This window comes from Jaculus jaculus, chromosome 1 (assembly GCF_020740685.1).
Source record: "Jaculus jaculus isolate mJacJac1 chromosome 1, mJacJac1.mat.Y.cur, whole genome shotgun sequence".
In the NCBI taxonomy this organism is placed as follows: Eukaryota; Metazoa; Chordata; class Mammalia; order Rodentia; family Dipodidae; genus Jaculus; species Jaculus jaculus.
Window position 1 is genome coordinate 319,663,482 of NC_059102.1, and position 25,753 is coordinate 319,689,234.

Below are 25,753 nucleotides of genomic sequence, written 5' to 3' on the forward strand. Positions count from 1 at the left end.
GCTGCTTTGATGTGGTGTGTGATGTGATGCATGAACTTAATGCAACAAGCTGGCACTTCTTTCAGCATGTTCCGTATAGCAAGTTTCATTCACATGGTGTATCTGTAACTGTGTTGGATTAATTACCTTTTTATAGGCCAAGTAGGGAAGCTCTAATGGGTTTCAGCATAAATACGGGTAATAAGCATCCCCAAGTACCTGATGTGGCTGGGAGTGCTTTAACTCTTTCATCACCAGTGGAGATTAACTCCGGAAGGGTTTGCCCCTTTTCTTCTCCAACAGTCAGTAACTCCCCAAACACAGAGAATATAGGCCCAGCTGAGCAAGCCCAAACTTACTGGCTTCCTCTTTTAGACTGGTGACTCCCGAGAACCTAACACTTTCCCAACAAGCAGGTGTATAGCTATTCTTCTTTCAAAGAGAGTCTAGAACTCCTCTGCTGGGATCCATATTCCAGGAGCTAATAGAGCCTACACAGAGGACTACAGTGAATGACCAACACAGGATTTCCATTTGCTTCTTCTCGTTACTTAACACAAAAATGCTGTAGCAACTTACACCACCTTCCAAAATGGCAGCAGACCAGTCCCGAACACGTGGCAGCAAGAGAGGAGAGAGCGCGAGTGAGCACAGATCTGGCCTCTGACTCCAAGACCCAGGGTCTGAATAGCCTGCTTTTCCCACTTAGCTGGTGCCTATGTTTTTGTTTGTTTTTTGTTTTTCGTTTTTCGATGTAGTGTTTCGCTCTAGCTCAGGCTGAGCTGATGTAGTCTCAGGGTGGCCTTGAACTCCTGGTGATCCTCCTACCTCTGCCTCCCAAGTGCTGGGATTAAAGGCGTGTGCCACCACGCCCAGCTTGGTGCCTATTTTTTAATAGTGATGTTAATCAGTTATTTACATCTAGAGAAAATGGATGAATATGAGCGAAAATGTATTCTATAAACTACCCAATATTGTGACAGGCTTTCAGATTAATTAAAGTTTATCAGGTGTCTAGAACCACCTTCATGCCTATCTCTGCACACTGAAATGCTATCATGTTTGCCTGTGTTAGAGGTGTGCTCTATATGCTCCTTTTCTGCAAGTAGGATTGGTGTCCCAGGCTAGCCCATTTCAACCTCCACCACTCAGCTAGAGGCTCCTCGGTCCTCACACGGTATAGCTGTATTGTCTTATTATGGGGTCCACCACTGTACCCCAGAGCGAGATGAAGCTTACGAAATGGGAGATTTTCTCCACGAACTCATTCTAAGGCCATCTTTTTTTCCTTCTCAGAGAAAAACTACTCTGGTGTTGAATTCCCCAGACTATTTTTTTTTTTTTTTTTTTTTTGGTTTTTCGAGGTAGGGTCTCACTCTGGTCCAGGCTGACCTGGAATTAACTCTGTCATCTCAGGGTGGCCTTGAACTCATGGCGATCCTCCTACCTCTGCCTCCCAAGTGCTGGGATTAAAGGCGTGCGCCACCACGCCCGGCTCCCAGACTATTTTTAAGATAAGTTTTCAAGGAAGGCAAGAAGGCTTTGGCTCAGTGAGTGTCTGTTTAGTGAGTAAGACGTTCATCTTTTGCTGCCAGCTATGGACGCATTAATTAACACTGAAATTGTAATGCAATCTCTGCAGTACAGGCTGCTGCCATGTTGGAAATCTGAGCTATTATAGAATGAAACAAAAATGATAATTGACTTCAGAAAATAAGTACTAACTCTGACCCTACCACGGAACCACTGCTCTCTCTGTTTGTGCAGAAAGGACACATACATTTGGCAGTTCAGAAGAATGGCTTGCCAGTGAAAATACGCTGTGCTGTGGGGCCTCAAATAACAGAGACATTGTCAGAGCTCTCCTCAACACCCCCATGTATCCAGAAATCACGTGCAGAACATGCAGCCTGGTGCTGTTGTATGCATGGGGTGCTGAAGACGGTGTCTGGACTGTGTATGTCATTGCTGCTGTCAGTGTTCTGTATAATACCTGAGGTAGGCCACTAGGAAAGTGGACCCGAGGGATGCAAGTGAGGAATTCTCTCGTGAAGACGCTTCTGGAATAGATTTTGTACTGTATTTGTTTATTGTTATTTGTTTTTGTTTTATGAATTGTTTTTTTTTTTAAATTTTTATTTATTTATTTGAGAGCGACAGACACAGAGAGAAAGACAGATAGAGGCAGAGAGAGAGAATGGGCGCGCCAGGGCTTCCAGCCTCTGCAAACGAACTCCAGACGCGTGCGCCCCCTTGTGCATCTGGCTAACGTGGGACCTGGGGAACCGAGCCTCAAACCGGGGTCCTTAGGCTTCACAGGCAAGCGCTTAACCGCTACGCCATCTCTCCAGCCCTTGTTTTGTTTTTGAGGTAGGGTCTTGCTCTAAATTAGGCAGACCTAGAATTTCCTATGTAGTCTTAGAGTGGCCTTGAACTCATAGCAATCCTCCTACCTGTGCATCCTGACTGCTGAGAGGTATGGGCTACCACACCTGCATGTTTTATGATCTTTTGAGACTGGGTCTCATGTAGTCCATGCTACTCTCAAATTTTCTGTGTAGGTAGGGTTAACCTCCTGCCTCCCTCTTCCGTGTGCTGTGATTACAGACCCGTCTTGGAGTAGATTTCTCACCTCCCCTCAGCATAACCTTTCGTACTCTGAGAAAGCATCCGAAGAGACCCTCAGCAAACACTTGATTGTCTGAGAGGAAGTGGAAGAGAAAAGGACAAGAAGGCAGAGTGGAGCAGTCCGTCCTTGGGGGCTTACAAAAGGATGCTTGTCTGTAGGAAAATTGAAAATAATAAAATGGACAAAAACTCAACTTGTTTACTGTGAACCCGCTTTTAGAAACACAGCCCGTCATTATACAATCTGCTTTGACTGGCAGAGGGCTGGATGTGTGGGGTGGGCACCTGCACTGTCCTGGGCTGATGTCTCTAACCTGACCTGGCTGTAGCAGTGTAGGCAGAATTGAGCAGGGAGGCTATGTGAGGAAGACAGCTCACAGTTAACGTGAGAACTCTTTATAATGTTTTAAATGTCATCACACATCCATGCATACTCACTAGAAACTCAAGTGCTTTGGCTTTTAGTTTAAATTATTTAAACTTAGCAGGGTCATGCTGAGGCATGAGGAAGTGGTATGTGCAATGACTCTGATGTCGGGCTGATGGAGGAGGGCCCCGGCCGCGAGCACAGCTGGGGTGCCTCACCCTGGTGAGGTGTGCGTGCGCCTGCACATCTTGCACAGTTTTCTTTCCCTGAGAAGCTATAAGAATTTTTAAATGTGAATTTTGAAGTTCCTTATTCTCCACTGCTGGCCTTGAAGATCCACTGCTCTACCAAAGAAAAGAGTGTCAGGAAAGAGCAGGTTGTGTATGGCAGAAAAGAGCATTCTGGTATTTTACTTATTTAATCAATGGGATAGAAGAGATGTTTTCCTGACATACCATCTAAGTGTCAGAATCCTGGGACAAACCACTAGAACTCCCCCCTACAAGTCCAAGGACCACTGCCTCCAGTTCTCACTTTCCCTTCTCTATCACATAGCATGCTTCTTAATCACACTGCATCAAACAATGACTTCAAAACCTGGGCAATGGTGACTTATGAAGACCCCATCATGTATGCTTAGGTCTAATGGAATCCACTCAGGAGCACATTAATTCACCACAGTATATGCCTGAAACAAGTGGGACATCTCAACTGGCCACAGGGAATCATGGTAGATCTGCCTCACATGGATATCAAAATAAGCAGTACTCCATTTACCAAATACCATGGGAAACTACTGCAGGCTGGGAGCTTCTAAAAACACATGTGGGCTGGGGAGCTGGCTTAGTGGTTAAGGCACTTGCCTGAAAAGCCAAAGGACCCAGGTTCAATTCCCCAGGACCCATGTAAGCCAGCTACACAAGGTGCTATGTAAGTTTGGAGTTCATTTGCAGTGACTAGAGGCCCTGGTGCTCACATTCTCTTTCTCTCTCTCTCTCTCATAAATAAATAAATTAATTTAAAAAAATGAGGTGCTACAGAGTGTAAAGGTGAAAATATCTAGTGCATCTGACTAGAAACTTCTAAAATGGAAGAATTAGATTCATGTATTATTTGGAAGAATCATTTTCAAGAATATAACTAAAAGTGAACAATGTATACTCTTCTCACAAGTTTGATTTAGAGGAAGAAGCAGAAAAGTCAGTGTGGCTACTTTCTAGATGACCAGAGACAAAATTCTGGCATATTTGCAGGTAAGACAGCAAGCACAAGGCTTGCGTGGGGCACAAAGATGTGAGAGAAGGTGTGATTGTCAGCTTGACAGAATCTAGAATCATCCAATAGACAAGACTCTGGGCACACTAGTGAGGGAGATTCTGGATTTGGTTCATTGAGGTGGGCAGATCTACTCCAGCAAAGGGAAACACCATTCCATTGGCTGGGGTCACAGACTGAGCAAGAACGACAAGGCAGAGCATAGAGTATGACACCCATCACCCTGTTTCCCAACTGCAGGCCGACATGGGACCAGCCATCTGTGCTGCTGCACACGATGATTCCCACACGGTGGACTCCATCCTCTTGAGCTGCAAACTCGAACAGACCCTCCCTCAAGGTACTTCTTGTCAGGTACTTTGACACAACCAAAAGGAAAGTAACTAATACAGAAAGGAAATTGCTTACTTGTCAGAGAATTGGACGCACAAACCCCCCCACAGGTTCCCGACATAGAACTTAAATGAGTCTCTCTGCTAATTTTCTAATGTAAGTCACATTGTCTATGAAATTAAAAAGTCACTTGACTAATTCTTTTTTTGAGGTTGGAGCTATAAATTTAACTTGAGAGTCTTTTATTTCTTCCTTTCTTGGACAGACAGAAGGAAAAAGCTGCACAGCTTGGCGTGTTGACAGCTTTCCAGGAGACCCCGGGCCCCTGCGGCTTCTCGATGACTCCAGTGGAGCCAGCATCTGTCAGCCCTGCTCAGGGAGATCACCGTAAATAGGTGCTTGGCGACAGTTCAATTTTGTACCCACCTCATAACCCAGCAATGTGGAAGGAAAAGCTATACAATTTCTTGGGAGTTATCCTGTGATAGGTAATCCATTTATTATAATAACCCACCTTTAATGTATTTACTCGTGTGTATTATGGCCTATTCCATATTTTATAGGGCGATTTAAAAACAGAAACACTGGCTTCACAAGAGCTGAACAACGAAAAACTAGATAACCAACTAAAAAGAAGGCAAATAGAGCCAACATCAAAAGATACCCTATTTTATGAATTTCTAGGAGAAAGGAAATTGTTTGTTTAAAAGTGACTAAGTCTTTTTCCTATTTTCTCATTTAATTTCTGTGTGATCCTCATAAAATCCCAATAAATAATAGGATCCTCATTTTAGATTTCAGAAAGCAGTTTTCTCAAAGACATTGTAACTTAGTCATGGACACACAGGGATTTAAGCTTATGTCTTCATGTTCTAAAATATCTATTCTCTTTCCACATCTACTTGATGGAAACAAATAAACAATATTCGCATAATAAAATGAGGGGGGCTGGATAAATGGCTCAGAGGGTGTTTGCTGTGTGAACAGGAAGGCCTGAGAGGGCTGGGGGCCAGAACTCCTGAGACCACCTAAGTTCACCCCAGCACCCATGTGAGAATCTGAGCATGGGCACACACGCCTGTAACCCAACATGGAAACAGAGAATGATCAGGGCTCATTGGCCAGCCAGACTGCGTAGGACATCGTTGTCCTGTTTCTCAAGGAAGCAAGCAGGAGGGCGGCTGAGGAAGCCCCCAGTGCACTCCTTTTGTCTCTGTGACCATGCACTCACGCTGCACACACACTAACATCATTCATACTGCAAACAACCAAGCAAGTAAGTAGAATTAAATGAAGATAAGCTGATGTGCATGATGGAATATGATGTCTGGATAGCCTCTTAAGGTTTTCAAGCAAAAACTCCTACGTTACACTTATATGAAAGCAACACATATAACCAGTTCTAATGCCATAGGAAATTCAACACCCATCCCAAGTTCTCCAGGTGTATCCAGGCCAATGCTCCTGGTTAGCTGGCCCAGTGTTCAGCTACAAACTCTTTTCCTTGGTGAGAAATGGTCAGGAGCCTGGAATGCGAGAGAGGGAGCTGGGGAGCGCTCCCTGCCCAGAGTCACGCCCTCAGGATGAGAGAGATGTTTGTCTTTGCCCGGTGCACTGCTGTGATCCAACCACCTACTCCCCGGGAACACGCATCTCTGGCCACCTCTTGAACATGACACCGTAAGCATAAAGGCTGGAGACGAGTCACAGCTGGTGTCCCCGAGCTGCTGCGTCCATCCTGAGCTGCTTTCCCATGCACTCCTTGTATAAACAACCAGCCTCTGACACACTTAAGCCAATACTGGCTGTAAATATTTGTCACCAAACATACTGATGACTGATATGTACCCCAGAAATGTTGTTATACACTTAGATATTCTTCTGCATATAAAGTTTGGAAAATTTATTTTTTTCAGTAAATATGTCTTGAAATACATGCTTAATAACTACATGGCATTTCATTAAGTAAATGTAGCATAACATATCTCACCGTCTCTACTTTCATAGTGTTTTTTATTTTCTAGCTAATATACGTAAATCTTGGGACTTATTTTACTGTTTTGTATGTCTGAGTGTGTACTGGGCAGAAATGCCATCAGGCAGGAAGAAAAGGAAAATGTCATATGAGAAGCATGTGTACAAAGATAAAGAGATGAGAAAGTATAGTCAGAACTTTCTGTGAATGGGATGGAAACCAGGAGAGCGCTGAACGGCAGGGGGAGAGGGGTCCCGGGAGTTTGTGAGCGCTGAGGTCAACAGCCTCGTCTGTGAGTGGAGCTCAAGGTTGACGACAACAGGGAGAATCAAGTCATGGGCGACTACTCAGACCCAAGACAGACTGCCTCGTGCCCTCTCCAGCATACATGTGAGTGGGAAGGCAGCTCTATCTGTGGTGCGCCCTATGGACTGAGTGTCCCCACGTAGAAATTAACTAGGTGCTGGGGCTCGGGCACAGAGCGTCAAGTACTTTCTGAACAAGCATGAGGACCAGCTTCTACATGAATGTTGGGCAGGCATGGCAACCTGCCCCTTCATGCCAGGGCTTGGGATGCAGGCACAAGCTGGCCAGCTAAAATAGCCAAATCAGTGAGCTCTGAGTTCAAGCAAGAGGCCCTGCCTCAGTAAGTACAGTGGAGATCAATAAAGGAAGACAGAAGACAAAAACCTTTGGTCTCCATATGCACATGTACACATGTGAGTCTATACACACATAGCCCACACACATATAAACACACGTATACACCACACCAGACACGCATGCACATGCAAACAAAGATTTATTTAAAAAAAAAAGGAATTAATTGCACATATGGAATGGGAAGAAAGAGGAAGAGAAAAACTAAAGAAGGCTACAGTGTTTAGATGAAGTGGCGGACATGAGTCAAGGTAAAAAAATAATGATGTTCATGATGCAGAGGAAGGAGAAATTATATCCATGTTTATTTGTGAAGCAAAGATGAGGTGGACTATTGAAGGGTTGTCCTTAAAAATTGGATCTAGGTGGGAGGCAGAGGTAGGAGGATCACTGTGAGTTCAAGGCCACCCTGAGACTACATAGTGAATTCCAGGTCAGTCTGAGCTAGAGTGAGACCCTACCTCGAAAAGAATAAAAGAAAAAAAGAAAAAAATTGGATCTAGGGTTGGAGAGATTGCTTAGAAGTTAAGGCACTTGCCTGCAAAGCCTAAGAACCCATGGTTGACTCTCAAGATCCCACGTAAGCCATACTCACGGGGGACACAAGCTCACAAGGTCGCAAATTGCACACAAGGCGGCACCTGCATCTGGAGTTCAACTGCCGTGGCTGAAGGCCCTGATGAACTAATTCTCTCTCCCCCACTTTGGGCTTGCCTGAAAAAGAAAAACAATTGGATCCAGGCCTAGGAAACGATCTATACACTGAGAAAATATGTCAGACATCACCAGCAGAGAGGTAGGATTTGCGGTTGAGGCATCAGTGTGCTGATTAAATAACCGGTGAGTGGAGACAGCCAAGGAGCCCAGCTGGGGAGAAGCTGCTGGCCACGCCTGGGCAGTCCCGCGGGATGAGGAGTCCATGGAAGCCAGGGGACTCAATGTCCTGACAGCGACTGCATTGCTGTGCAAGCAGATGGCCATAGCATTTTGACATGGGGCTGTCAAATACTCCATAGCTCATACACATCGCAGGTGCTAGTCTGAATTACAAACAGCTGTAAGTGACATTTTTACAACTCTTAAGTACAGAGAGACACTGAAACTGTTTATTTTTGAGCAGAAATGCTGGCTAAACTGTCAAATGAAGAGAAATGTCCTTTCTGAGGAACTGTGTGAATTTGTCGAGAGAACAAAAAGAAAAGAGAAGAGTGCTGGGTTGCATAGTCTGGCGGGCAGGAAGCAAAGGCTACTGAATTCTGCGATTCTTCATTCGCCAGCCATGTTGTCGCCTCTCAGTATTTACTGAGAACCCTGTTGTTTACACAAAAGCCAGAAAGGCAGTCACAGAGTTGAGTTGTGGAGGAGGAAGGATGAAACCGTAGCTGTGCTCTGGACAGCCATGAACACAACTGCGCTTAATTTTCAGATCCAACAAGAAAGATGACGTCGTGGCACAAGGCTTGCCTGCAGCAAAGAGAGGGAAACTGTGGAATGGGAAATTGTTTATGTGTCAGAGAATCAGACTCATGGTCCACTTCAGGGCTTCTTAACTCCCCAAATTAGGACTCTAATGGGTCTCTTTATATTTTCCCACATAAATTACACTGACTCTGATATTGACATGAAATGGAAAAACGACTTCTTAGTGAAGAGGAAGACAAGCAACAAACAACCACAGAAGATAATTTCAGGCACAGACGCAGGGCGGGAAGATAAAATTGGATAATAGCTGAGCAAGAGGGGGATGTCAGGAGGGGGTGGCGCTGAGCCCAGTATAAACAATGTGACATATGGACAGGAGCTATGCCAGCAGGAGAAATGGAGGGTGCTAAGACCAGGAGCGAGCGCGAGGTGGTGAAGAAGCAGAACGGGAAGGGAATGTAAGAGGTCAAAGTGAAAGACGGGCCCGGAGCAGAAGCTGCAGAGATGGGGCGTGCCATGAAAATTCGCTCGTTCTATCAGAGGCTGCCCGCCCTGTCGCGAAGTCCTCCAGGGTCTGCTCTAGCCGTGCCAGGCACTTCGCCCACACTGTGCTCTTCAGATCGCATGTGGGTTCCTGTCACAGGTTCCTGATCTTGGGCAGGGGTCTTCTCAGGACGGGACCACAGCCCAATTGTAGTTTGCTGAAGTAGCAAGAAGAGCATTGAGCGTTCTCCATGCCTTCATTGAATCTGTGTCCATTCGATGACACCTCTCAGTTATACACTTAAAAAATGAGAGATAAAATAGGATGCTTTTAGATGTTTGTTTTATAGAACTCATAGGCAGCCTTTGTGAAAACAGCCACGGCTCTCGTGTCTGGGAAGCAGTTGTGAACGTGAGCCTATGGTGGGGTTTCATGGCGATTTAACAGAAGCAGCTCTGTGAAATGCTTTGCATGGAGTCAGTGAACAAGCAAAGCATGTGGAAAGGGGATACGTGGCAGTGCCCAGGAGGGAACTGTATGGGACTGAAGATCAGTAATAATGCAATCATCAGCCGCTGCCAACAGCTAAGGGCTCTGCCCACTCCAGACCAGCAGTCCAGGATCTGGGCACTGCCAGGCCCCATGGGCCGTGCTCACAGGCTCCTTGGAGGAATCACACAACATTCTGTCACCTGCCTTTCACAGTTAGGTTAGGAAACGACATAGGGTTTACTTATATTTAAGGAAGTTCAGAGTGGTTTTTTTTTTTAATTTTTATTAACATTTTCCATGATTATAAAATATATCCCATGGTAATTCCCTCTCTCCCCACCCCCACACTTTCCCATTTGAAATTCCATTCTCCATCATATTACCTCCCCATTACAATCATTGTACTTACATATGTACAATATCAACCTATTAAGTATCCTCCTCCCTTCCTTTCTCTTCCCTTTATGTCTCCTTTTCAACTTACTGGCCTCTGCTACTAAGTATTTTCATTCTCACGCAGAAGCCCAGTCATCTGTAGCTAGGATCCACATATGAGAGAGAACATGTGGCACTTGGCTTTCTGGGCCTGGGTTACCTCACTTAAATATGAAAATATGTCAGACATCACCAGCAGAGAGGTAGGATTTGCGGTTGAGGCATCAGTGTGCTGATTAAATAACCGGTGAGTCCATCCATTTTTCTGCAAATTTCATAACTTCATTTTTCTTTACCGCTGAGTAGAACTCCATTGTATAAATGTGCCACATCTTCATTATCCACTCATCTGTTGAGGGACATCTAGGCTGCTTCCATTTCCCAGCTATTATAAATTGAGCAGCAATAAACATGGTTGAGCACGTACTTCTAAGGAAATGAGATGAGTCCTTTGGATATATGCTATAGCTGGGTCATATGGTAGATCAATCTCTAGCTGTTTTAGGAACCTCCACACTGTTTTCCACAATGGCTGGACCAGATTGCATTCCCACCAGCAGTGCAGAAGGGTTCCTTTTTTTCCACATCCCCGCCAACATTTATGATCATTTGTTTTCATGATGGTGGCCAATCTGACAGGAGTGAGATGGAATCTCAATGTAGTTTTAATCTGCATTTCCCTGATGACTAGTGACGTAGAACATTTTTTTAGATGCTTATATGCCATTCGTATTTCTTCCTTTGAGAACTCTCTATTTAGCTCCATAGCCCATTTTTTGATTGGCTTGTTTGATTCCTTATTATTTAACTTTTTGAGTTCTTTGTATATCCTAGATATTAATCCTCTATCAGATATATAGCTGGCGAAGATTTTTTCCCATTCTGTAGGTTGCCTCTTTGCTTTTTTCACTGTGTCCTTTGCGGTGCAAAATCTTTGTAATTTCATTAGGTCCCAGTGGTTAATCTGTGGTTTTATTGCCTGAGCAATTGGGGTTGTATTCAGAAAGTCTTTGCCAAGACCAATGTGTTGAAGGGTTTCCCCTACTTTTTCCTCTAGCAGTTTCAGAGTTTCCGGTCTGATGTTAAGGTCTTTAATCCATTTGGACTTAATTCTTGTGCATGGTGAGAGAGAAGAATCTATTTTCATCTTTCTGCAGATATATATCCAGTTTTCAAAACACCATTTGCTGAAGAGGCTGTCTCTTCTCCAATGAGTATTTTTGGCATTTTTATCGAATATCAGGTGGCTATAGCTACTTGGGCTTACATCTGGGTCCTCTATTCTGTTCCACTGATCTACATGTCTGTTTCTGTGCCAGTACCATGCTGTTTTTGTTACTATGGCTCTGTAGTATAGGTTAAAATCAGGTATGGTGATACCACCAGCCTCTTTGTGGTTTTTTTTTTTTTTTTTAAAGAGGAAAGAAAATAAATAGCTATAAAGAAAAGAATAAACTGAGATACAGGCAGAGAGAAAAGGCACAGGGCTAGATGAAAAAGCATATGCTAAATCAACAACCAGGAAGGAGAGGATGCAGCTCTAGCTTGGAGTTCAAAGAGGAGGTGGGTGTAACTCCATGGCAGAGCGTCTGTTCAGCAGGTGCTGCCTTGGGTTTCATCTCTAGCACTGCAAAAAACGAGATGTATACAGAGACAGACAGAAGCCAGATAGCGACAAGACCAGAGAAAAAGAGGGGGAGAAATGAAACACACACACCAAGTGAGGTGAAAGTGTGGAGGAAGTCCCAGGTTGAGGGTTGATGGAACGTCAAAGGAAAGGAAACCCAAAGAGTCAGAGAAAAGACAGACCCATGTCTATTCTTCATATATAATTTGCAATGAGAGAGAGAGAGAATGTGTGTGCCAAGGACTACAGCTGTGACAAAGGAACTCCAGATGCATGTTCCTTTTTGTGCACTTGGCCTTGTGTGGGTACTAGGAAATTGAACCTGGGCTGTTAGGCTTTGCAGGCAATGCCCAAATCACCGAGCAATCTCTCCAGCCCAGACCTATGTCTTTGTACGAGCACCTCTGCATAAACTACTGGGAGAGCATGAGCATGACCAGGCAGGCTGCCCAAGGGTCAACAAACTATGGGGCTGTACACCCACATGAGGCACAGGTCTGTATCTTCTAAATACAGTCGTACTTCCCCCTCCCAACTCCAAACTAATTATTTAACTGCTTGTTTGCATTGCTTCTTGGATTTCTTGTAGGTATTTCAAAAAGGAAAAGGTCCAAAACTGTCATGTAACCCAGACTGGACTGGCGTGTTTGGTTCTCCTTGGTGGTCACTGGGGGTGCTGAGAACTGGGCAGAACAACAGCAACTTAAGGGAAGAAGAATTGTTCTGGTTCATGGAAGTGAAAGCACGGCAGAGTTCATGACAACGTGAGCATGCTGCTGGTCTCCACGTCATACAACATGAGCATGATGCTGGTCTCCACATCATACAACATGACCATGCTGCTGGTCTCCACGTCATACAACATGACCATGCTGCTGGTCTGCATGTCATACAACATGAGCATGATGCTGGTCTCCACATCATACAACGTGAGCATGATGCTGGTCTCTACATCTGAGAAGACCAAGAAGAAGAGACCAGGGCTGTTGGCACTCATTTGGATTTCTCGGGGTTTTTTTTTCCCCTTTTAATTTAGTCTGGGCCCCCATCTGATGGGATGGTATTACCCATGTCCAGGGTAAATGTTCTTTTTTAAAACATTTTTGAAAACAACATCATATCAGAGTTTTGTCTTCTACATGATTCCAAATCTGGCTGACACGATTAATCATACCCCAAAGGTCCACATGTTAAAGGTTTGTTCCCTAGGGTGGCACTGTTAGGTGGGGTGGAAACCGTAGGAAGTCTAGTAGTTTAGGAGATCAGGTATTTGGGGAAATCCCCTGAAGGAGATAATAGGACCCCCAGACTCCTCTTCCTGCCCTTCATTTCCTGTCCACGAGGTGAGTGGCTGAGCTCTGTCTTGCTCTCCACATTGATATTCACTGCAGGGCATGTGCCACCTTGTGCATCTGGCTTACGTGGGTCCTGGAGAGTTGAACCTGGATCCTTTGGCTTTGCAGGCAAACGCCTTAACAACTAGGCCATGTCTTGAACCCCCATTGTTGTCACTCTTCTATAGCCTAGAGGAACATGTGTTCTAGAACTTGCATCAAAGACTTGGAAAGATGATTTGGAATGAACATTGAGGAAGATGTTTCCTATAAACAGAAATTCAGGACTAACGGCTCAGGCAGAAGTGAACCTCCTGCCACTTGAAGCATACTAGCAAAAACTTGTCATTCAATGAAGGGTGCTGCCTACAAGAGTTCTGGTTTAATCAGAGGAAGAGAGGGAAGCCCTTTCTTAGAGAATGCTCCCAGACAGCACTTCCCTGTCCTTTACTTTCTTCTGCATTAGTGCCAGTGTTTGAACCCATGAACCACGCCTTGCTTTTAGCAGTCTCTCTTGTGTTTTCTTGGTGCTGGATTAAACACCAAGTGAGTGACACCAAGAAACTGACAATGCCAACTAAAAATAACCCAAAAATAAAAACATGTAAGGCTGCCTTGGACATGGCATTTTCCATCTGTTTGAGATGAGTCTCCAAGACTGCCTGGCAGACATTTCAGAGTGAGAGGGAGATGTGGGGCCAACTTCTCAGCCACTCTGTGAATATGTCTGTCATTTCTTGGAGGACGCCATCTGGGGTCTTCATGCCGTAGGGCATCACAGAAACTTGTGAAACTCTCATCGTTGCTCTCTCTGTGAGGTCACTTGCTGTGGGACGATGGAAAGAGTAATCGTCATGCTATTCTGGCCTTCAATCAAGAAGTTAAGTTTATGGCTGAAGAGCTGGCTCAGTGGTTAAGGTACTTGCCTGCAAAACCTAATGACATGGTTTGATTCCCCAGTACCCACATACAGCCAGATTCACAAAGTGGCACATGCATCTGGAATTCGTTTGGAGTGGGTATAGGCCTTGATGGGCCCATTTTCTCTCTCCCTCTCTCTGTATTTCTATGCTTGCAAATAAATAAAATATTTTCAAATAAATTAAATTTAGCAATGTTTAAATAAGAATTCAAAGGAAAGAATTAACCTGTTTACACTCAAAGACAAGTTGAATCCAAAAAAAACTGAGGTGAGGAGCCGACAGCAAGAGAAGGCGATAGGAATTTGTCTTTATTTGAAGAGGATAGGCAGAAATAAATAAGAATCAGACAGGCTCCCAGGCAGAAAACAATGCGCAGCAGACTATGAAAGTGGTCTAACCTATTTTGTTCTTGTTACTTGTTTGGGACAAGACCAAAGGGTTACTTACACAGAAACATATGAATTCAAATTTGCTTGACCCCTACATTTAAAAATAATTCTTAGAAGGAAAACAAGACCTCTGATGTCTATTAATAAGCACATCGGGAACACTTTGCACTTGCTTTCAATCTACAGACATTTGTGGATAAAGCCTATTAAGATTCCCACAGGGTCTCATCCATCCACTGTTAGCAAGCTACAGGGCCAGCAGTGGTGCCTCACAGGGGAGGCAGATTATCTGAAATCTTTGCAACCACCTGATCCAGTAGGCTCAAGTCTGGGTCAACCTTACAGCTTCTGTTTGTCAGCTTCCTATCACTGTGACAAAATACTCGACATACTCAACTTACAGGAGGAAAAGTTCTTCATGGTTTCAGAGGTTTAAACCTATGGCCCAGTGGTCTACTGCTGGGGGCCTGTTGTGAGGCGCTTCATCATGGCAGGTGCAGGTGGCAAGTGGCTGGTGTCTTGGTAATCCCCTTTAAGGGCATCTGGCCTTCCAGTAAAGGCTTCACCATCCCTCAATAGTGCCACAGGCTAGAGACCAAACCTTGAGCACATAGACCTCTGTGGAACACTTATACAAGCTACCACAGAGTGGTAGTTATTATTTAGGAGTTCATAAGATTAGAAAGATATTTTTGAAAACTTTTTTTATTAATAGCTGTCCTACATATATACAATGTAATGTACCCTGATCATAATCCCCTCCCACCACCCTCCTTTTTAAAGTTTTATTGGCAACATCTATATATACACAATATACTATGATGATAATCCCCACTCGCCGCCCTCCTTTGTCTCCCTTCCTCTGCCCCCCACACTGAATCCCTTCTTCTTTCTAACTAGTCGCTGTTGCATTTTGATGTCATCATTTTCCCCCCTCCTATGATGCGGGTCTTTCTTGTTTATTTATGAAAGAAGAGAGAGAAGAGAATGGGCACACCAAGACCTCTCAGTACTACACAAAATATAGACATATGTGCCATTTTGTGCATCTGACTTTATGTGGGTCCTGGGGAAATGAATGTAGGCTGATAGGTTTTTGCAAGAAGCATCTTTAACAACTGGACCATATCCCTAGCCTCCCCTATCCCCCACATTGAGGTTTTATATAGGTAACATCAGCCAGTGTGGAGTCATGAATAGTATGACCACTTTGTTTCTGGAAAACCGTATTGCAAAGTACTCCACCTCTTCCTTTGTATTTTACATTTTTCTGCCACTTCTTCTTCCAGGGTCCCTGAGCCTTGGAGGGTGTGATTCAGCACCATTCTCCTTTGTCTCCTCTTCCCCTGTTCCCCTCTACTGAACCTTTGCTTCTTTTCAAGTCATAACTCCTCTATTTTGTATCATTATTTTTTTTTTTTTTTTTTTTTTGAGGCAAGCTCAACAGACTGGCTTTTTTTTTTTTTTTCAAGGTAGGGATTCACTCTAATCTAGGCTGGCCTGGAATTCACTCTTGAATTCTCAGGCTGGCCTCAAACTTTCAGTGATCTTCCTACCTCTGCCTCCTGAGTATTGGGATTAAAGGCGTGCACCACCACGCCAGGCATGCTGGCCTTTTTAAATTTTTTTTAAATGAGAGCAAGAAAGAGAGAATTGACACTCCAGGGCCTCCAGCCACTGTAATAAGACTCCAGACACATGTGCCACCTTGTGTGCATGCGTGACCTTGCACATGTGCACCTTGGGCGTCTGGCTTACATGGGACATGGGGTGGAACATGGGTTCTTAGGCTCCACAGGCAAGTACCTTAACCTTGATGTCATTTCCCCTCATGCCATGTAGGGTGCTATGCAGGCAGTGACAGCCACTGTGATAGGCAGATTGCATAAGTGCAACTCGTTGGGAAGACAGTGCTCCAAAGCACTGCTCCCAGCTTTTGACACGCACATTCTTTTCACCATGGAAAGGTCTTTGATGACAATTCACACTAAAAATCAAGGCCTTAAATTTCTCTGAGGTAAATGGGAGTTCTAGTGACAAATACACACACATATATATACATTTCCATGTAGGCATATACACTAAATGCTACAGAATTAGCATTTCAAATTAAAATTAAGTAAAATCTCGCATATAACAACTTAAACATATGCTTCTTATGCACTTAGTGGCCATGTGATGTCTCTAGGGTAGAAGAAAATAGCTCTCTTTTCTGCGTCTGCTCTCTACTTCAGAGGTGGCCACCATCATCAATGCTTTTCTGGGTACAACTATATACATACATAGCTGTGTTTTCCTGTGTATTTGAGATTTTATTCACTTATGCACATGGAGTGATATGATTTCTCTTCAAGGAGATCTCTGAGCTAAAGCCGATTTGTGAGACCACGCCTTGGTATCTTAAGCTTCTTATAGGGAATGTTGGACAGCAAGAAACCTGAGGTTGGTCCAACAGCCAGCTAAGGGTGGTTCTTGCCAACCCAGGAGGGAATTCTCCTTCTGCACTTCCTTTGGGTTTCTGATCACTTTGCCCCATTCTGCACCAGCTTCCTGAAGTGACTCCTGTATTGTAGTCTTTCCTTCCTGGTCCATCCTGCCCAGCCCCTCTGTCCATCTCCTGCCTGGAAGCTCTCAAAAGTCTTCCTTGAACCACAGGCTAAGCCCAGTTTTGTCTTGTTTTTCCATTTGTAGTTGCATTACACTTACTTTTAAAAAATATTTTATTTTTATTAATTTATGAGAGAGAGAGAGAGAGAGAGAGAGAGAGAATGACAATGCGCCACCTTGTGCCTCTGGCTCACGTGAGTCCTGGGGAGTCCAATCTGGTCCTCAGGCTTCGCAGGCAAACACCTTAATGGCTAAGTCATCCCTATAGCCCTGTTGAACTTTTAAGTAAACTAGACCTTATGCCTTTCTCCATTAAGTCTTCCAGCTTCTGCTTCGGCACCGCCCCTCCATGAAGCCTTTCCTGGCTCTCCTGGCCTTCTGTGGCCACATACCCATCATGGTTCATTATTCATGCATGTTTCTTATCTAATTTCTTAGTATGAGAGCCCTTTCAGGAAAGAAAACACGTCTGTGCATCACTGTCCATGTTTAGCGGAGCCTGGCAACAAGGAGATGCTCAACAACCTGTGCCGCATGACTCGATGGCCATGTTGAGGAAGGTGACAGGAAATGAGCATCGGGAGCAGAGAGCCGACACGAGCGCGCAGCAGGCAAGGACACTGTGGAGATGTTTCCTGCCGAAACCTCTGAGCAGATCAACATAACTATTATTTCCCGATAACTATATTAAAGTCATTTCATAAGAGGGCAGTCCATAACTTCAGAAATAAGAATGTTTCCATCATGCCATGTGTAAAATGGCAGGAGCAGGTTTCAAAGTACTGAACCTGATTCGGAATGATCGGCAATGTAACTTCCACAATGGAAGTCACTTGCGCCCAATGGCCAGTCCTTCTGTTTGATACAGTCTTGTTTGCCTGCTCAAAAACTCCCCTCTTAGAGTAAAGCCCTTGGTTCTCAGGCTTGTGTGTTAAGAGAAGAAGAAAAAGTGGAGGAGGAGGAGGAAGAAGAAGAAAAACATATTCTGCTTCCTCATGAGAGACGGGGTCACTGCTCGTCACATGTTGCTGAGCCCTTGGGATGGGCTGTCCTGAGTTGTGATGTGCTATGAGTGTTATTTATGAGCATCCAGAGGATTCTGAAAACACCCTGACAAAAGAAAGGTTAATTACCTCATTTCTAACGGTGGTGTATTTGATGACACGTTGAAATGATAATATTTAGGACACACTTGGTGACATAAAATAAGATTGTTAACTTCCCCTAACCCAGGGCCTCACACGCCTGAGAAGCAAGCACTCTACTAGGCATTCTTTTTCACATGTGCCAAATGAATTTAAGGTTCATGGTCATGGCCTGGCACATTTCTATCGGGCAGCCCTGCTTTAAAGACGCGCAGTTCCCGGGAGCATGGATAGATCACTGCCTTGCCCACTAAGCCTTCGAGGTGTTTTGTGGATCACTCTCTGGAATGTTAAGCACGGTTCTTTGTTCTGAGTGGGAGGTGTCAAGTGAAAGGCTTTTCCCACTTCCCAAGGAGCAGGTCTCAGTAATGCTGAAGGCCGGGAGACCCTGTGCCAGCTGTGACACTGGAGACCAACTGACACTTCTTGCTTAACAAATTCTGGAATTCTAGAGTTTACAGATTTCAGTGAGACTTTTTATTGTCTCCTGCGTGGCTCTCACTTGTCGGTCAGTGCTTCACTGTTTGACTTCTTATCAACCACGAGGCTGGAAATTAAAATTAGATTCACGGTGAATCTAAGAATAAGCAGATCTTGAACTGTGTCCTGAAAGGGTCTCCTGAGGAAGCTTTGGGGAGTCCTGAGAGTGCAGACACTTTCTGCGTCTTTGTTGGACTGAATCCAGTTAAAGAAGGCTCTGCGACACTTAGGCTGTAGAAATGTGAGCCATTGCTGTCTATGTAGAATGTCACTGTATGCTTAAATCACAGTGTGGCCTAGGTAAAAGAGCACTGTATACATCAGAAGTTTGAGTTCAAGTACTAACTGTGATGGTAGTGGATAAAATAATTCCAGTTTCCTAATCTGCAAAATGAAGGTTTTACATTTGGTCCTATATATTGCATGAGTTGCTGTGAAAATTAAGCAAATTAGAGTTTAAGGTAGATTTGTAAAAAGTTGATGGGGGCTGGAGAGATGACTTAGTGGTTAAGCGCTTGCCTGTGAAGCCTAAGGACCCCAGTTCATGGCTTGATTCCCCAGAACCCATGTAAGCCAGATGCACAAGGAGGCGCATGCATCTGTAGTTCATGTGCAGTGGCTGGAGGCCCTTACACGCTCATTCTCTCACTCTCTCTCTCTCTTCTCTATGCCTTTTTCTCTCTGTCACTCTCAAATAAATAAATAAAAATAAAACAAAAAAAAACTAGTTAAAAAAAAGTTGAAAGCTCTCACTCAAAACTAACTGTGGATCTGAGGAGATAGCTCAGTGAAGAAAATGCTTGCATCATAAGCATGAGGACCTGAGTTCGATCTTCAGGACCCACATAAAGTATGGTGGTTTGATTCAGGTGTCCCCTGTAAACTTAGGTGTGAATGTTAGGTTCCCAGCTGATGGAAATTTGGGAATTAACACCTCTTGGAGGCAGTGTATTGTTGGGGACAGGCTTATGGGTGTTATAGCCAGTTTCCCCTTGCCAGTGTTTGGCACAATCTTCTGTTGCTGTTGTCCACCTAATGTTGGCCAGGAGGTGATGTCCACCCTCTGCTCATGCCATCATTTTCCCCTGCTATCATGGGGCTTCCCCCTCGAGCCTGTAATACAAAATAAACCTCTTTTCCCCCACAAGCTGCTCTTGGCTGGGTGATTTCTGCCAGCAATGCGAACCTGACTGCAACATAAAGTGACCTGCCTGTAATCCCTGTGCTGAGGAGGTCAGCTGTGCCAGGAAGATCCCTGGGATTCACTGCCCTGACAGTCTAGCCTCACTGGTGTGCTCCAGGTCAGTGAGAGACTTGTCTTAAAGGTGGTGGATGGTGTTCCTAAGGATAATACCCAAGGATGTCCTCAGGCCTCCACAAACACACACACACACACACACACACACACACACACACACACACACATACATGTACATACACACTTGTACCTTCACACACATGAACACACACATGTATACACACATACACATGAAAAGAAGAACCCAAGTAAAGAAAAAGGAAACCCCATAGCTTATTAACTTTATGTATCTGCATCATAATCCCATTTGATGGGGCTGAGGGTGTAGCCCAGGGTTACGATGTGTGATTACCATACCTAAGGGCCTGTGTCCAATCCCCAGGTACCAAAACAAACAAACAAACATCTTGCTTTATTCTGCAGTTTGAGGCCAAAAATCCAGACCCAAGACTCTCAGAAAAACACAGCCAGAGCTGCAGGTGATTCAAAAATGGAACAGTATTTTATGCAATTCTCAAGTTCCAAATATGGTGGGCTTAACTTTAAAGAAAACAACACACAGACACCTCCGTGGTTTGTGGGTGGGAGTTAAGAAGGCCATGTTAAAACAGTGCAAGGTACTGGAGCCAAGGTTCTATGCACAGTTTACTGAGGGAATTCATGCTTCGGAAAAGGTTTTGAAAAATTTGACCGAATTGGTGGTGAATTCAACAGGCAAGGACAGGAGTGACAGCTGGTTATAGTAATAGATACCTGAAGTGTAACTGCGCAGGTGCACAGAATGACAGATGGCATATGGGTGGTGACTTGCAAGTCATTGTATCAAGAACATGTAATCTGTTTTCCAGTTAAAATATGAAAGCCAGAAAATAAGAAAAATAAGGTCATAAATATAAACCCAAGTGAATCTTTGTTATAACACAGTTGTTAAAAGAAATGTATTTTCTAGATCTGACTAAGCTCTTCAATAAATTCAGTGAAACATTTTGTTTTTAAATTATTTATTTGCAAGAATAAGAGAGACTTCATGATTGACTGACTGACTGACTGAATGAATGAATATGGGTTGCCAGGGCTTCTTGTTGCTGCAAAGTCCAGATGCCTATGTCACTTTGTGCATATGGCTTTATGTGATACTGGGGGCTTGAACCCAGGCCAGCAGACCTTGCAAACAAGTGCCTTTATCTGTTGAGTCATCTTTGTGGCCTCAGTGAAACGCTTTAAGTACGTTTTTATTGATGGGAACAAAATATGTGTGCATGAAATCAATAATTGTGAGTTAGAGTTTATCTTCTTGTTATTATTGCTGTTGTCTTGGTTTTTCAAGGTTCTCAAGGTAGGGTCTTGCTCTAGCCCATGCTGACCTGGACTTCATTATGTAGTCTCAGCGATCCTCCTACCTCTGCCCCCCAAGTGCTGGGATTAGAGTCGCATGCCACCACGCCTGGCTCAGTATTGGGTTTTCTTTATTTTTTTAAACAACATTCCATGGCTTAAGGTGGGATTTTCTGTATTATTTTCATAAATAATATTCTCAATCAGTGTGAAAGCAATGTCAAAAATTGGCAATTGAACTAAATTGGCTTTTGGAAAGGTCACTGCTCTGCCACCCAATGTACAGTAAGGATTATGTGTATGTGGACAGGCTCCTGAGTGGGACACACTAGGACTGTGGTCCTTAAGTCAAGGGAGGGAAGCCAGAGGAATCCTTAGTACTTGCTGACATGTGTTAGGAAGTTGAGAGTAACAGAAAATGATGATGATGAAAGGGAGGAGGAGGAGGATGTACCCCACTTACCCCACTCAGCAAGCTCACAATGAGAGAGCTTTGAGGACGAAGCTATTCCCACTTTGTTTCTCGCCATCATTTCTCTCCCTCCAACTTCGTGCCCAGGCTGTCATTTATAGTCCCTCTGAGGAATCCCAGGGAGATGGCTTTTCAGGAACTAACCTCCCCCCAGGCTGGCTTGTCCATTGCTAAACGGCTTTGAGGTCAGAAGACTCATTTCCAGAGGTGGCCGTCCTTTCTCCTATCATTTCCAACCTCTAATTCAAGTTCTTAGATAACATGGCTCTTAGACATACTTGATGACTGGACATATTCTAGGCTGTTAATTCATGCATTCTTTCAACAACACTTCTTGACGTCTATTATGTGGCGGGCACTGAAGTAGGTGCTAGGATTTCATGTCATTAGCCATATTCAGATGGCACCTACCATGATTCCCAATATGGGATCCCCAACATCTAGCAGGTATTAGAAAACCAACTTGTGGGGAGGCAGCTGGTAAGTCTGGAAGGTTAAGAGAAGGGTATTATTAGCCTCTTTCTGAAGACTGAATATGTAAATAGAAAATTCTCAGCCCCACCCTTAAAACTGGAGCTTATACCACACTTGAGCAACAAGCCCGGGATCTACCAGCTGCTGAGGTCACTGCCAGGAGCCCACAGTGACGCTTGTAGCAGCTAGCTGCAATGGACTGGGCTTGATCGGGGTCACACCAGTTCCCTTCACTTTCACCCCTTCCATCACAGCCACAGCCACAGCAAACCCAATACCACCACCCCATCCAGAGCTCATTTGAAGCTTTCTTTTATTTTTGCACTTTAAGCCTTCTCACTGTTCTGCCTGCCTCTGAGTCTCTGTCAAACTCAAGTGATGGACTGACTTACTATCATCTCAAGTGATGGAGCAACTTACAGTCTGTCATGTCATCTCAAGCATCTTCATGGACATCTGCACCCTGGCCAACTTCCTCTTGTCAGCACTGGTCTGATATCCCAAATCTTGTTTTTCAAAATCATGGTTTCAGCTCTCTCCCCAAGATTGGGCTACTTCTAAGCTTGGTTGTCACCTAGTCATTGTCTCTGATAATGACTACAGCATAAAACTCAATAGCTGGACATTAGGAATTTGCCTTCAGTGGGTTACAGTTGCCAGGCCACATGCCCTGAGCGGCCCTGCTCACCCTGCAGTACTGTTAAGAAGGCTATGCATTTATGAGGGAGAGTTACAACATCATTTTTATTGGGAAATTTATTTATTTGTGATTTGTGTGTGTGTGTGTGTGTGTGTGAAAGAGAATTGGCATGCCAAGGCCTCTAGCCACCGCAAAGGAACTCAGATGCATGCACCACCCTGCACATCTAACTTTATGCAGGTCCTGGAAAATCAAGACTGGGTCCTTTGGCTTTGCAGGCAAACACCTTCACCACTAAGCCATCCCTCCAGCCCTGCGACATCATTTTTAAAGTAAGTAAATAAGCTTCAGCCCCTTGGGCATGCCCCACTGACCTGGAGAAAGCAATGTTTCCATGTCATGTCATCCACTCAACAGCTATGATGTACTGCACAGTTACCAGGCTCCAGGGCTGGTGCCGGACACATTTTAGTCCATTTTTGGCCATGGGAGAATGATTCCCACAGGAGACTAGGCACAAGGACTTAAAATTCTTTTTGTTTATTTTTATTTATGTATTTGAGAGCAACAGACAGAGAGAAAGAGGCAGAAAAAGAGACAGAGAGAGAGAGAATGGGCATGCCAGGGCCACCAGCCACTGCAAAGAAACTCCAGATGCGCGCACCCCCTTGTGCATCTGGCTAATGTGGGTGGGGAATCAAGTCTCAAACCGGGGTCCTTAGGCTTCACAGGCAAGCGCTTAACCTCTAAGCCACCTCTCCAACCCACAAGGATTTCTTAATTGTGCTTCCTTTGAATATTATTTGCCAAATTATCACGATTGAAATTGTAGAAAATATGCATGACTTTGTTACTAAAATATGCAGCTTGCTCTCACACGTTTTATAAAAGTAACAGCTTCCACCCCCTCCTTGATTTGAAAATGCATATGCAAACCAAAAAGACCTTCCTGAGCCGAGCCATTCAGGTAATCTTCTAAATCAATAAAAGAGAATAAAACATTTGTCTTCCATTTCAAGTTTTCTAAGCAATAGTCATTATTGCCCGTTGTATTTGCAGTTGAATTGCCTCTTCATTGCTACAGGTTCATCTGGCTCTGGTAAGCGGTTACCTGCCTCATCAGTGCACCACTTCCCTGGGAGCTAATGTGTGTCTTCGGAAGCTAGTAAATTTGAGAAACGTGTCAGCTTAGTGCTAACAAGGGACAGGAAAGACAGGATCACGGTGGCCCTGCCCTCCACCCATGCCCTGGGTCTTCCCAGCTCTGCCTAGAACGTTTCCCTTCTAACTGAAAGAACAAGGAAGACGAAGGACTCAGGGACACCCTAGGACTTGGAACCCTTTCTCTTTATTCACGTGAGGCCACTGCCCCAGACTGGAAGAAGTGACACGCCCTGGCAGGGCGGAGGGACGGTGACTCCTGTCAGTGCCCCGTCCAGTGACTGTTGTCCCACACAGCAGCGGTGAGGACATCAGTGACAGCTTCTACGCTATGACCGTGCAGGTGCTTGGACTCTTAGACACAAAGCAGCCAGATGGGACATCTCTTTGCTGTTTTTTTCACAGAACCTCAGATGACAGACTGCTTACGGTGAGAGTCATAGCTCCTCGTCCTGGTGGCCCAGCTCCAGGTGCCGGACACAGTGCAGCCTGCTCCTGCCCCATGGCCCATCAGCGCTCGTGACAGCTCTGCCCAGATCTTTCCCATCATACCTCTCTTCCAGTTCTCATGGTCACCATTTGTATTAGCTGTGATTCTCTAGAGAAACAGAACCAACGGGACAGGCATCCTTGGGGATACCAAATTCTGCAGAAGCTCAAGTCCCTCACACAAAGTGCTGTAGTGTTTACGCACCGTCTATGCACATGCCAGTGTGCTATGCAAACCACCTCTAGGTGACCAGTAATGCTCAGCACGCTGGCAACAGGGCCTGAGTAGTGGCCACACTGCATTGTTTAGAGGATCATGACAGTGATAAAGACTCTATGTGATCAAGACAGAGCTGATTCTTTTTTTTATTTTTTTAAAATATTTTTTGTTCATTTTTATTTATTTATTTGAGAGCAACAGACACAGAGAGAGAGACAGATAGAGGGAGACAGAGAGAGAATGGGCACACCAGGGCCTCCAACCACTGCAAATGAACTCCAGATGCATGCACCCCCTTGTGCATCTGGCTAACGTGGGACCTGGGGAACTGAGCCTCGAACCGGGGTCCTTAGGCTTCACAGGCAAGTGCTTAACTGCTAAGCCATCTCTCCAGCCCAAACAGCTGATTCTTTTGTTAATTTATTTTTCAGGTCTGAGGCTTTTATTAACTCATACACAATTATTTGTCTTCTGGTTTATTGAAGCAGTAAGTCAGATAACACTTGCCACAGTGGTGTCTGTCAAAGTGGCTGGCCATAAAATGCCCAGCCTCACACTCATCAGAAGGGCACTCTAGACGAAGGCGACCAATTTAGCCATCGTCATCTATCTTATAGTATTTCAGGACAGCCAACTTAACCTTCTTTCTTCTGTGCTTACTCTTCCTGTGAAGAGAGTAAGGCTTCCTTTTTCTAGCACCACGGCAAGGTCTCAGCACAAGAGGAAGGACCAACTCCTTGTGAATGTTGTAGTCAAAACGCGCCCACCTTCCCGTTGCTCACCAGCAAAGATCCGCCTCTGCTGATCAGGAGGAATTCCTGCCTTATCCTGGGTCTTGGCCTTCATGTTTTCTATATGTTTGAGGGTTCAGCCTCAAGCGTGATGGTCTTCTCCCCAAGGGTTCTCAGGAAAATCTGCATCTTGGCGGTGGCCCCACCACCGATGGCAGATTGCAAAGCTTGCAAAGATTTTTTGACCTGCAGTTCCTTGAATTGGTGGATATGGAACTCCTGAAGTTTTGGGGGTCAGGCTGGATATAGGTGGATGAACGAGCGGTCCCACCTCAGTGTTCCCATCTGTGAATGGGACATGTGAGCTTAGACAAGGCTGCCTGTCAGTAAGAAGTCTGCAAGATTCTATAAAATGAAC

The 25,753-nt window shown here is 44.6% G+C and overlaps 1 protein-coding gene and 1 pseudogene across 1 annotated transcript in view; both read right to left on the reverse strand.

Moving 5' to 3' along the window:
* Pld5 (phospholipase D family member 5) overlaps positions 1–25,753 on the reverse strand; it is a 369,604-nt gene that overhangs the window by 58,475 nt on the left and 285,376 nt on the right. The gene's annotated exons all lie outside the window — the stretch shown is intronic.
* LOC123457656 lies at positions 25,063–25,524 on the reverse strand (annotated as a pseudogene).